At 37.0% G+C, this 14862-nt stretch overlaps 1 protein-coding gene across 2 annotated transcripts in view; it reads right to left on the bottom strand.

Moving 5' to 3' along the window:
* The window catches only part of CENPP (centromere protein P), a 149153-nt gene that overhangs the window by 85962 nt on the left and 48329 nt on the right, over positions 1-14862 (bottom strand). The gene's annotated exons all lie outside the window — the stretch shown is intronic.

Raw genomic sequence — 14862 nt, 5'->3', positions numbered from 1 at the left:
CCCTAAGTACACTAAAACAATAAGCATTAAGTCTAATATGATTTGTTTCACCTGCTTGGTCTCTTTGTACTTAATATTTTGTTAGGACTACTATGCTGTTGAGACCCAAAACCACACGGGGAGAGGAGGGAGAGTGGGCCAGGAGAGGCTGTTACTGAAGAATGGTTTTTGCAAGCAGAAATTCTGTAAAGCACTTCAAGGCAGAATCAAAACAAACAAACAAAAGCACTAAAACCAAAACAAATCTGCAGATCACCAAGCATCTTTCTCTTCCTGGTTTCTGAAGATGTTCTAAGGAGCGCATTTCCCAGCAAATCACATGGGGAAAGTAGTGATCAGTACTGAAAATAGTAGTTCATTAGTATATTATTCATCAGTTGGTCTAGTTTATATCTTGGACTTCTTTAGGCACAACAATGTCATCGTGCATGAAGAGCTATGATCTCTAAACATAAACCGGTGTTAAAAGACAAGTCTGAGGTATATATAGAAAAAAAGGCAATACTTCAGTAGATCTTTCCACTAGGAATTAGTTACTGCACTTGTAGGAAAGACAGAACTGTTGATGTACTGTTCAAACAGGGAATGCATTCCCACTTTTACTGCAACTCCGCATTCCCAGTGAGTCTATGTTTTGCACTTTAAATAAATCCAACAGTGACAAACTGACAAGGCTACAGCGGGAAACAGCCGACTCATGAAGCCACCTCTACAAGATTTATGTGGAGCATGGAAGAATGTTGAAAAGAGTAAGGGCAGAAATAATTAACTGAGAATGAACCGGCATAGTAACAAAGAATAACACATACTAGTCATTTACCCCAGAGTAAGTCACCATCACACAAAATCTTTACATTCATACTCAAGCAGGAGGACCTACTACTTCATGGTAACAGCCCAAGTGCACATTCATAGCCACTGGGAAATACCAGCCTTCTCTTCAAGATAGGATACCCTGCCTTATACAACCAGAAACAGCTCATAACCCCATACCAGAGAGACATGGCATTGTCCGTAACAACATGAAAATTTGAAATAAATGCCCATTCTTATCCTGTAATAGCTAAAAAGCTGAAGCCCTTTATATTCCACAAAAGGGTCATTGATTATAGAGTTTACTATCTAAAAGATAGAGGGAAGGCAAATAAAGGATGAGGCAGGAAAATTTATAGAAGACTGGAGGGTAATCAATAGCCAAAAAAGATCTGAGAATCTTCTAGTGGAGAAGAGTGGTCAAGTAGCAACATAACAGCAAAAAAGAAGTTAAGAATGAATGGAAGGAAAATTTCCAACTGTTTATCGATTTTGTAGAACACTAACAGTTTTCACCTCGAGTAAGTGGGGTAAAACTGCACTTCAATCAAATCTTCAGTTGAAAGCACAACAAAGAGCAAGCACAATGCTAGTAAAAAGAATAGAATCAATAACAGAAAAATAATCACCTTTATATGAATCACTAGTCTAAATGTATTCTGAAACACTCATGCTATACTAGTTATACCAATTCAGCAAAGAGAATATAAACGGAAGAGCCGACTCAAATTTTGCAGTTTAACTAAAAGAATAAACTCACAGTATAATGTAATCCATTACTCTACACTAATTTAGTTGTAAGGAATAAAAGGAAACATAACAGAGAAAGCAAACAATTCCTTATCTAAGTGAAGTTTATGTAATCGACAACAGGAACGTTGCCAAAACTAAGACCTTTAGGAAGATGGACTAAGTTCTGAACAGGTGCAGAACGACTTCTGCGTCCTTTCGTTAGCCTGCACATCTCTACCCCAAAACAGGCCTCTTAATCAAACCACACCTAGTAAACCTACTCAGCAGCAAGAAGCTCTTGAAAGCACTTACCTATATTCTCAGTAAATCTTAATACCTGCATTTTGCATAAGATTTCTAAACATAACAAAAGCTTACAGGTGAATAGGCTGCTGCATGAAAAAAATAAAATACCCCTTGCTTTTGTTCAAGCTGTCTGCGTTCCTATGACTAACTGCCCGGCACATGTAAGAAAATCCACTGGGCTTCTTGGCCTCCTAAGGCACAAGTTTGGGCTGAGGTTAATTAACCATCCTAATACAAACTCCAGAAAGTGTCCCTCAGTCTTGGACCTCATCTGAAACTTTCCTTGGGGCATGGCTTTAGCAGAATAGTCCTAGTACCTAGAAATCAGGGGTAATACTTTCTAGACCTTAAAATTCTTTACTGGTACTCTCATAAGAGTTTCACTAAACTTTAACTCCACTGTTGGAGTCAACATAATGGGAAAGCTTTGTAAAAATCTAGCAGAGTCCTAAGAGGTAGAAGACTGTATAGTCTTGATCTTATCCTTCCAAAGCCTTAAAAACTCTCTCACCTTCTCACTCTTTCCTCTTTGCCATGCATTCAGACTGAGAAACGCTCTCTACGGTCAGCATCCATAGATACAGAAAACATCCATAAAAGAAACAGCAACACTATTTTGAAGATACTACCTCCACTCTCACACTTAATAAATAATCTCTAAAGGATTTTATCAACTGCTTAGCTTCTTATCATCTTCAAGGCAAATTCAGCTAGCTTTGAAGTTAAAAAATCTGTGATTTAAACTACATTGGAAATTTTGCATTAAGGCAGGTAAGTATAAATGGTTCATGCTGTCTCCTGTAAGAGTTATTTTTAGAGCAAAAGACAGTAATTTCCTATATCATGCCACATAAATTCATAGCATGTCTGTCACCTATGAGAAAAAAATATGTTTAATGACCTTCCACTATCTTAAGATACCATTCTTCAGCTAGAATTTGTGGCTAATAATAACTAATATTTGACACACCTTGTACCTTTGGCATAGTTTAACATAAACCCATGTAGATGTAACAATGACATACAGGCATTACAATATAAAACACACCTTCCACAGTAATGATTTCTGAATACAGAGCAATGAAATTAACAGAAAAAAGGCTAACTAATGATAATACACTGATGTTCAATGGTCTTTCTGCAGAAAAAGGCAGTTCAGTATCAGGAGATAGGGAGAAAAACTGTCAAGCAATCAACTCCACTTTACATTATACACAGATGTCATAGAAAAAGGAAAGAGGGAGAAATAGATTTGATATAAATCCTTCTAAGAGTCTTCTCTCACTACTTATTCCTTGTTCAAGTAACTACATTCCTCTAATTAAAAAACCAACCAAACAACCAAAATTATTCTGTCTAAGCTTTCCAAACTTAAATGGGCTTCTCTCTTCTAAAAATCTCTCAGGTCCCTACAGGAAGGCAACTAATACATTTCACCAGAGGATGGCAGCCTATTCTTACCAATAGAAGGAAAAGTAATAGCCCAGTAAACTTCACAAATACTGATTAAGCTGAGTAGCCTATTTGACTACTAAAGTACAAGTTGAATACTTCTAAATACTGAGTTCTATGTCCTGCTCTATACCATTAACTTGCCAAAGGATGAAATAACCTTATCTCTCTGAGTCTTCTCCCTGTCCTTCCCCTGAATGCATTACTTTAAACCACAGCAATACAAAGAATAATACTGAAGTTACACAACATTAGTAGACAAATAACAACAAACCTAATAAGATACTGAAAGCTTAAAGAATATAAGATACTACCAAATCATGATTTTATCTTGCACCATCATCTATGTAAATCAAAACATACATTCACTAAAACAGGATTTCTTTCATATCCATATTGAAAAGACAAACAAACAAAACCAAAATTTTGAAGTGTCAAACCACTTCGGTTTGAGATATAAGTTTGTTCTGCAAGCAAGACACTTAATGAAGAGTAGTTTTGCAAAGATACCTACACCATGCAGCCCTCAATCTCCCATCACAAAATCCCATTCCACCTCATATCCTTAATGATATTAGTCCCAAAGCAGTATCTTCTTTATTTCCTTCACAGGAATTTATCCATAGGTTAGAACTATGGTTTTAGAATCAACTACTTGGTCGTCCGCAGACTAGTGTATGAAACTCACAGATCATCAAGGTGCTTTCTCTTGCTGCTAAACAAGTTAAAGAAGGTGAAGAAGTGTTGATTTTCCTTCTTTTTTTCCAGTATTAATAGTGTCTTCCTCTTCTACCCAGCTGTCAATTTACATAAAACCCGCAGGAATTCAGTGTATCTGGCAAATTGGCTAAAAGCGTCCATTCTGCTCAGAAGTGTCAGGAAAGAGAAAAGGACAGACAGACAGAGTACAGCTATTTGGACATCACATGACCTTAGGAAAAAAGAGTTGTAGAATCATAAAAGCACAATGAAGTATGGGCTGGATGAGCAGACAGTGAGGTGGATTGAAAACTGTCTGAACAGCAGGGAGCAGAGGGTGGTGATCTAGTGAATTCTAGTTGGACCTATGTCCTAAGAAGCAATTTCTGCTCTCTCTCTGTGATGCATTTGACCCTCCCTTATCAAACCAGCAGCAGTTTGGTACAGGCTCCAAAGGAGGTAAAGATTTAAGCTGTAGCTGGGCCAAGAACTCCTTTTACAAAACACACAAGAGAGCTGAATGATACAGTGAACACTTGTAAGTTGTGGGTGCAAGGAGTCGCGTGCAGACCTTTCCCACTCTATGCAATTTTACCACGAGCCAACCACTGTATTCTATAAACACGTCAGCCTGGGTGAGCCTGGTTTGAGCTCTCCCTCTTGGACAAGCGCAGCTGCATGGCAATGATCCTTTACTAATCACAGATCACTGGATGCGCCCAATTTAAGTTTTATATTAGCCATTTAACTTAAATAAGTATGTTTTAAATGGAATTAATCACAAGTATAAGATTGTGCGATTTTTAGTATACTTAGCGTTACTTAGTAGCTAAATTTGCTGAAATCTTAAACTGCATGTTGTAAAGTTCCACTCATATTTACCAAATTTGTGTCTACTTGAGCAAAACGAAGCAGCTACAAACCATCACCAACACCTGCAAGATAAGGCCTGTTTTGTACCTTATTGAGCAAAACAGGATCCACTCGAGCAAAATAACGTCTTCAATGCCAGCACGAAGCAGCTACAAACTATGAACAGCGTCTGCTGCCAAACAAGATAAGGGCTTGTCTGAAGACAGTGGAAGAATCCAACAAGAAGCAAGAATATCCCAGACTCAAATATTACTGTTACATCGTGTGAGGGGTAGGCAAATAGTCTGTAAGGGCATAATTACCCAGGGACTTCTATGCTCAGGTCCGCACCTCTTTGAAGGCACGCAGCTTGAGCCAACTCTGCTGCTGTACTACTCTATTAAATTATTTATTTCTACGAAATTCAATGCCTAAGAGTTTGCTTTGAGAGACCTAGGATTCCATCCTTGTCAACCTAGAGTGCCCTAGAGTTTACTTCAAGAGACCATGGACCCAGACTCTGGAGCAATCTGTCACCAGACCGCTAGAGGGGAGGTAAGCAGGTTGAGATGCAGCATGATGGAACTTGGAAATCCTAGCCAAACAATATAAAGAATTGGGTGTGCACATATAATCCTTTGGCCATAAACACATATGCCCTTACCTGTTTTCCCTTACCCCATATGTCCCCTAGACATAGTCCCAGATTTAGTCAACGGTTTAAGTTTGGATCCAGCCACACCTAGACTCCTCTCTGAGAAGTTTAGGAAGCAAGGGGGTCCATTCTGAACCTCGTGACTCAACAGGAGTGGCCTTCCTCTATCCTTCCGCATCTCCTGTCCCCGTATCAATCATTCTAAACCAACTCTGACTCAATTTTCCTTGGCATGTTTCCTCTATGCAGCAAGTAATAGAGTGAACCTTGCCATTGAACTCTGTTAAGTCACACTTCTCATTTAGTGATCTAAACACTGCTCTGCGGCCAGCAGACCCTAAATCAGTCATTTGTGACGCCCTCAAAGACAGCAATTACCAACGTTAAACCATATACCATATTCATTCAGCCACAGTTGGCCGTTTACTAATGTTATGATGTTTCTTTTCAAGATTAAGTTAAATCTAGAGAGTAAATTTATCTCAGAGCTTAAGCTTCTAGCTAATATCTTGATATTTACTACTAGCAATTCTACAAGTGGTTGCATTCACTAGAATCTGTCGAAAAAACTTCAAATATCTCAGAGAAAACTGCCCAAACAAAACCAAGAGGTCTCAAATTTCCAAGTTTTAACTATGTCAGTTTGTTCTCTCCATTACTCAAATTTTCTGAATATTTTCTCATGTTGCCCTGATATTTAAACAAACAAACAAAAATATATACTTCACAAGTGTTTCTTTTAATCACAGATTAGTAAGGACAAAAAAATTTAGTAACACAAGTTTGGTGGTTTTTTCCAAGTTCAAAGAAAAGAAAAAAATTCAAATGGAAATACTAGGAATACCACCACACATCACCACCCACAATTTCACAGTCTTAAGAGCAGATTCCTGGTAAAAATATTGCACTATTTATCAGGAAGAAATAAGGCATACCACAACAGACAAAACAAATATTAATATTTCCATTGTATTTTGATCAGAACTTAACACCACCGTGACAATAAAAGCAATGGTAAACTAAAAAATAATGAAATCATATTCAGAAGCCTTTTTTTTTTTCTCCTTCTCTATGTTAAGAATTTAAGATTGCTTTTTGGGTTTGTGGGTTTTTCCCCCCTCCTTTCTGGGGAGACTAGAGGTTTGAGAACAAAGCTGCTAATAGGAAACATATGGAAAAGCCCTGGAGTATAATGAAAATCTGACCCTAATTCCAAATGCCACGTATCACATTCCACTGTCTTAACATTATCTGCTTAAGATAAACGTATGATTTACCCTGCATACTCTATCACCTGAGATGGAAGACAATGTTAAGCATAAAACAAACAGAAAGGCTTTCACAATATTTAAAAGACTTCCAAAACTAATCAATATTTTGAAGCAAGTTGAGATGTTTCTCAAAGCTCATGTTAGCCAACAAAAGATTAGCTCAACAGAACATGCTGCCAACAGACAGACTTGTTGCAGTTTTTCATATAAAATATGAACAGTTCCACTCAACTGAACAATGCAATCCTGGATTTAACCATTATGCTGCTATGACTGCAGTGGGAATACCATACAGCCAGGTCTTCCTATTCAGGGACACTTTTCTGTCTCATCTTCTTGTCCAGGAGAAATTTGAAGACTCTCAGATTTCTGGAACAGCCACACTGTGGATGCAGTTTTGACGAGAATCCCACACGTTTCCACACACAGCTAAATCTTGCCACAAACTCCCTGTGCATAAGCAGCAAATTTAACAAGCCTGGATGGATTAGACTAGCTGCATATATATAGACCATCTATGCACCTTGTGCTGCATGTTTCATACACCAGAGTCACTATTCACGTACTACTTGTCACCTATACAAAGGTTTCTATCAGAGCCAAGGGGAGATACATTGAAATTAAAATGCTATCTTCACAATTACATTTGCAGTAACTGTTAAGGAGTTACATTCTCTGTTAAGCATGGAAAAAATGTGTAGCTGACTAGTTGCCAAAGGATGCAAAATTTCCTGAGGGACAGAGAGGGAGCAAGTCACCGACACAAGCATGCCCTTGCCTCTTAATTGTTCAGCCTCTGTTATTTCCAAGTGCTTTTTAGAGATAGAGACCAATGAAAATATTTTCCTTCCAGAAACACTCTTCACAGAATACCTTAACTCCTTTGGTTCTCACTTGTGGAAAAGAAAATTGGCCTGCCATTCTAAAAGATATTATTTTAGGAAAATTTGTATCCTGTTCAGGCCACCAAGAAGAACATCCAGACACCATACCATTCTTCTTCTGTCAGCTCTATCTTCTTCTATGTTCTTTCTATGCTACAAGATGAAACAAAGAACAGACTAAGAGACTCATGGGTCAGTAATAGAGTCTTAATTTTTTAGCATGAAGAAAGCAAAGAAGCCACTTATGTATCAACCTGATGAGTAGACGCACAGATTCAAGAAGTGATATAATAACTTAGTATTCTGCAAGAATAATAAAAGCAATTATCTACTAATTTCTCCAGCAGCAATACTGTGATGTATAATAATTATGGCTTGCTCAAGAAAAAGTTACTGTGTTAATAGCCAGAAATTAATGATTTCATGAAAGCTTACTTTGCTTTTTGGAAGGCATATTTTTCATTTATATTTTAAGACAATACACACAATTTCCATTTAGATGTTATTATTTCCTGTAAATTATTTCCAATATTTTCTATTTCCTCAAATACTAGATTTCACAGGGCAAACAAGAACTTTCATTTAACTCCATTTATAAAATGACTAACATAGAAACATACATAGAAACTAACATAGAAAAAGATAGTAGAAAATCTTTCAGAAATACAGAAGTAGTAAGTACAGTACAACACTGTAATACTTTGCCTCATATTAACTAACTGCATAATACTGTCCTGTAGTAACAACCAGTAGAATCTTCCTGCAGTATGATAATCAGAGTACTTTTAGAAGCTACGTTCCATGCAAACATCTACCTAAATTGGTTAGTAAAGTTAATGGCTTTATGTTCTACTTGGCAAATTATGCTCCTGTACAATGGCCTGTAAATCTGGCACAGCAGATATGAAGATAAAGTCTGTTGTGATGCTATGCAGAATAAAACATACTTCAAACCTCCAACTACCACTATCACACTCAGACCCCATAAGGCACTTTCTTAAGCAACATGGCAAGAGATTACTTATTTGTCATGCCAGGATCACAGTCAGCAATTAGCAATTACCTATACAATATAGCAATAAACTTTTCAGAACACAGAAAAGAGTAAGACAGTATGAGGTCAATAGGTCACTATCTTTTCTCCTTGAGACCATGAACAAGGTGAAATCTGTAGGAAATTATGCACTGGTACTATAATCCCTTGGTATTTTGGCTCTTACTGAAAAAAAATGACAAAAGGTCTTCCTGGAACAATTAATATTGGTGTTCAAAGCTAAATAAAGTGCATTTAGATTAACTTTCTAAAAGTCAAACCCACAATCTTTTATTTCAGTAAAGTAGAAACTAAGTCTGATCTAAGACAAATCTTCAACGTTCTTCTAACAGATGGAAGAAAAAAAGTAGTTGCTCTTTATAAAAACCTTGATATATTATTTATGATAAAGCCATAAATAAAGTGAACATTAAAAAAAAAAAAAGGTTTCTTACCATACTACCTACAAATCTTTGAGATGTTTTCTTTGAGCACGTTCCATTGGAGGACACATAGTAAGGCAATATATCCTTACTCCTGTTTCAGCATGGCTTTGCCTCAGGAGTACCTGTGCATTACAGATGCATACTGCTGCTGCTTGTGCTTTGCGCTTAGAACAGAAAGTGTAACACATGCTTCCCTCTTTAACAGTTCCCTCCCAAAATCATAATGCACAGCAACCTGAGAAGAGGAGAAAATGTGAGCATGGAAAACACATCTGTTAGATGGGTAATTGCTTTATAAAGTAACTTTTCTGTCTTTCTGAAGAGTACCTTCCCACTCAAACATCCATTGTGTGTAAACCTAGTACCTAGTTCACCCAGCAGTGGTTCTAAACCATTACACCAGTCATCTTTCTCTGACTGCATTCCTAACACACAGACTTATTTAGAAATTTCAGCATTAAGCCCAGTTTTTGGCAAAGATGTGAAGGAGTTTTGGACAGCCGTCTTGCAGTCCTATAGAATATTAACATTCTTAAAGACAGCTACTACAATTGGCTCAGTTCTGATAGAGTTCCATCTAACCACTCAAAGCACTAGTTTCATGCCAGCCCCCTAAGACTCAGATTTATTTATTTATTTATTTTTAAAAAAGAAATCGTTATGCATGTTCATATTTTGGCTACAAATAGTTGCAGGCATTACCTCCACTCTCAAGAAGTGGCAGGACAAGAGTTAGGTGTCAGACACAAGACATAAGGCAACAAGGACACTTGCTTGATTCCCATGGAAGATCTGTAACTAATGCTCAGATCGCCTCATCCTCCCTACTAACCTGAATGATCCTCCCTACTAACCTGAATGCTGATTTAGGCATGAATCATGTTCAAGTCCTCACCAGAAGCAGCCATGAGGCCTTTCAAGAATCTCAGAATGGCTAATGATAACAGAAACAGAATAGTCCCTGTTACAGTGACTGGATAAAATAACTATGAGACCCTGTCTCATCTCTGCCAAGAAGTAGCTGTGACTCACCAGTTATTCTAACAGTAGAGAAACACTTGTATTTGATTACTTGCCATAAATCAAATGACACATTTATTTTATATGTCAGGCAGAATACTGGTGCATGGACAAGCATCCCTCTCAAAACAGCAGTAATATTATTTAAAGAAAATCCAAACCAAATTGAGATAAAAATGGAGAGTAACTGAAGGAAATAAAGGGTACAGAGATTATATCTTTCCTTACAAGAGGATATGCAAGGGTACAGATGAATGACCTATAATAATACTTGGTGTTTCCATTAAAGTTTCCAAGTCACAGATTCTGACTGAAAAAAAAATGTACTGCAGGCAATAAATGTAACGCTGTCTGTGATACCAGCATTGCAAGGTCTTGTGCTAAAATGAGAGGATTTACTCTTCAGGGGAAAGAAGAATAATAAAAAGTAAAAAGCAGTTTTAAGGATTATCTCTAGTTTCCAGACTACTGGAGAGAGCTGAAAGGCTGCCTGGCAAAATCCTCTGCACCACAATGCAGGACAGTTGTAAATATCTATTGCTCTGGAAATATGCGAACAAACACATCTACCAAGAAAAGAAACACATTCTGTAGTCCTTTTAAAAACAAGTAAGGACCTCCATTCTTACACACACTCAAAAGAGTAAATGGGAAGCACTTTCCGTCACGTACAAGGGGAAAATTACTGCTAAGGCAGAACATTTTCCTATGCACGATCATTCAGGAATTCTCTGGCAGATAACTTAGACAACTACTCCTTATCCTTGTCTGAAAGTGCCTAAAGAAAAAAAAAAAAAAGAAGCAGCTTTTTTTTGGCTATAAACATACGATTTGCAGATTGTATACAATCTGAAGTTGTAGGAACATTTTCTAGTTCTTTTCACAAAAATACCTGAGGTCCACAGCATAGTATGAAAAAAGTAAGGTAATTAATAAGGTATTAATATGAATTACTTAGGGTAGGGTAGAATTCACATGATCTCTTTAGGCATCTGTCAGCTTAGGGCATTGAAGTTAGCAGCTCTGTTTGAAATAAATGAGTGGAATTTTGGAATAGACTCAAGGAATGAACTTAGTTAAACTGGATGCTAAGATTGATTTTTTTTTTTTAAGACACAAGGGTGATACCTAAACTGCTAAAGAACTCAAAGATACACTATTTTAATTTTTTTTAAATGGTAGTCATAAAAGGAGTGTCACTTTTACACTAGCTCAAATAAATAACAGTGAATATACTATCAGAGAAGCACTAAGTACAAAGGGTACTACTCTATTTGGACTTACCAGCCCGGTTTGGTACTGCTTGAGGATCTCTACACTCTACGTTCAGCTATTATCACCTTTCTCACTTTCCTCCACTACAAAACGCTGTATGTTCTTTTAGTTTTATTCACAATGTTTATTACTTTTGTTTATTAATGAGTGCAAGACACCCGTCATATGCTATGATCATCTATATGATTTTATATAGGACACAAAACAGGCAGAATAAAGGCTATGTTAAAGGTCCAATTGCTAATGCTGCTTCAAGGAAATGAATATCCCTGCAGTAAACGGTTGCAAAACCAGGCAGATACTCCCATTTCATATTGGTGTAACCACAGATATAAAATCTCCAGTTAAGCAGGCACTGTCCCAGAACTCCATGTGGGAGGAAAATATAGCCCAAAGTCATCTATCTTAGAACAACCAAAATAGGCTGTATAAAAGTATAAAGTAAAATATATTTGTTAAACAAACTATTCAATTAATAAAAATGTAAGTGTCAGCTGACAACAGTGACTCTCCTCAGAAGAGATTTATAATTTCCTATAATAGTCCAGGGTATTTTAGAGTAACCAGGCAATATTTGCTACAGACATTGCTACTTAGATGAATTTAAACTTGTTTTATTATGCCAGTATCAATTGCTTATGATAACCTGTTATTGTGGTAGTAGAAACATACAATGAGGACTATTTAAACACCTCTGCTGTAGAAAGTAAAATCCATATATCGAAAAAAGTAACCCCCCCAATATAGTATTACAATCTTCTAAGGTTTCTAACACAGCAATACATTCAGAAAAAGAAGTTGCAACCCTCCTCTTCTATTAGTCTTTCCAAGTCGATTATCCATTACTGTAAATTGATATTGATAGCAAAAAACCTCACATCCACCCTTCCATTTAAAAAGAATTAGTATGGCAAACTTGAACATGCCAGGAGGTGAGATACTTACCTTTGGCTTATGAAGCAAAACAAATTGCAATATAAATTGTTCACTGCACAGGTTCACCCAGATGTTTAACCAATCCTCTAATAAGACCAGGGCTTCCTAATGTGTTACTTACAAATGCATATATGCTTCTAGTGAATTCTGCTCTAAAAATTCGGTGTATTTTTGCTTATTAATAGAAGAAGTTACTCTACAGTTGCCCATGAGATTATATTAATTCCCACATTGCAAGGTCAGTAAGATCTTGGTCTTTCTCAATCATCTGTTCTATACTAGGATCAGTCTTTGAGATTCAAAAGCAGTTAACATTTGTTAACCAGTTAACACGCTTCAAAGGTGTGGGGTTTTTGGAAGAGAAAAATAAAGTATACTGTTTAAAAACACAAAATAAGAAAAATACAGAAAAAGCAGGATGTGAGAAAAATTCAACTATTTCAATATGTTAAGGAATACTTCGGAAGAAGGGAGAACAAAAAGAGAGGGGATGTTATTCAACTCAGAATCAGCAAATCCACATAAGTGGAGGAAGTGGAGAAGATACAGAATAAAAAAAAAAAATCCTTCCTATCCCACAGCATGGATGAGGGGAAAAGATATGTTTATATTTCAGAATAATAATAAGTACCCAATGAACCCATCACAGGGCTGAGGATACCCACTAACTTATACTGTTTTCTAGTAAAAATATAGGATAATACTTGTTTTTTTTCATTTTCTTAGGACTGCACGGTCACCTGAAAACCACATTCTTGAAATGCAGCCATAAAACCTACAGAAAAAAAATCTTGAATTTCCTCTTTAAATCCATGTTTGTAGGATGCATACTCAATTTAAAACAGACTGATAAAAATCAACCAGCAACCACAATCTGCCTTTAATTAGAGGAGACAATGAAGAAAGTTAGTTCTGAGTACCGTTTAGTCAATACATGCAAAATCTACAGTCTAGCAAATCTTAGGAATTATTTTTCAAATACACTTTTTGTAAACTCAACTGTTTTCAGTTGCTCAACATGTTCTTCCTAGTAGTTCCTAGCAAAACAAAGCAACACATATCAAACAGGCTGCGTAAGATGAGGGTTGCCAGAGTGTTGATCTTATAATACCACCTACTAAATAGGAAATAAGTAGAGACCACACAGCAGGGTTCGAGTCAGAGGCAATGGCAAGCCCCACACATGGCACGGCACTGTCTTCCTTTTAAAAACAGATGGGTCTTGTCTCAGCTCTGCAAGATTGTTGATATGATCTGATGGCCCCTTTTCCACAACCTTTAAAAAGGCATATTCGCACAGGGACATGCTCTCAGGATGACTCCACTGAAGAGCAGAATAACAAGAAGTCTGTAAGAGCTGCTATTAACTGAGTGCTCAGGGCTCTGGCTGGGCTGGAAGCTCTGCAAGATCAAGAAATTCAGTATCTTGATTTGCTGAGAGCTCTGCACTTCAGTATCTGAATTTTCAGATTTTTATGGCACAGGATAAATAAATCCAGCAGCCACTACAGTCTTGATCACCGGTTACTTTTTTTGATGGCAAGCACAAATAAGTGCCTCTGCAGATGACATACAAGAGCCACACAGGCTGCAGGGGTGTGCTAGCACTGTTTGTGGCCTGCCAGTTAAGACCAAGAAATTCGCATGCAAAGAGGTTTATGTCTGCATTTTCTGTGCCTACAGTCTGAGTTTGAAGTGCAACCCAGTCTAGATGATACACACGTATGGCTCTGCCTTACTTCTGAAAGCCACAGGCTTTATGGGGAACTAAATTACAACTTTCAACCTTCCTCGTTATATTTGATCATGCATTCTCTTTTCTACTGTGCAATCACTTAGAGTAACAAACTAACATCACCAATTCTTACCTAAAACACAGATTTCCTTCAAAGTTGACAACTGAGGATTTTAGAATTTTGAGCTTGAGGCTTTTCTTCAGACATCTGATAACAGGGCCAGACTTTAGCTGAAGAACGTTCTAATTCTAGTGAGAACATGCATCCAAGACAGTTCTCAGTTCTAATTTACACAGCTTAGTTTCATTTGAATTCCTTTAATCGTGGAGAATACACACTTTTTTTTCCCCTCCTTTTTCTAGGTTTCATATAGACCATTAAAAGCTTTGGAGTGGGGGGAAGCAGCCCAGAGAAAACCAAGAATCTTTTATAGTAAAATGGTGAATACAGGGAAAAGGCCAAGCAGTATAATTTATTCCTTCTTATATCAGGGCCAGTTCCATTCACCTCAGTTAACCACGGGTTATCTTCTCTACTCATTCTATAAATATTTTGGCTAAAATTTGGAAATTTCATTATTTTTAAGTTTATTGTTACTCAGCTAGCTAAACAAACCTAAAATCACAAAATGTTAGAACAATCTCCTTTCTTAAGCCTTCAGTTCAGAACCAAAGTTGTAAAAGTTAACAAGTCTCACAAATTGAATATAGTTAATGGAAGTGGTAAAATTTCAAACATTTTAACTTACAAAA

This window comes from Caloenas nicobarica, chromosome 11, assembly GCF_036013445.1.
Source record: "Caloenas nicobarica isolate bCalNic1 chromosome 11, bCalNic1.hap1, whole genome shotgun sequence".
NCBI classification, from domain to species: domain Eukaryota; kingdom Metazoa; phylum Chordata; class Aves; order Columbiformes; family Columbidae; genus Caloenas; species Caloenas nicobarica.
Note: the sequence above shows the minus strand (reverse complement) of the source record. Positions and strands in the feature narration are given on the sequence as shown.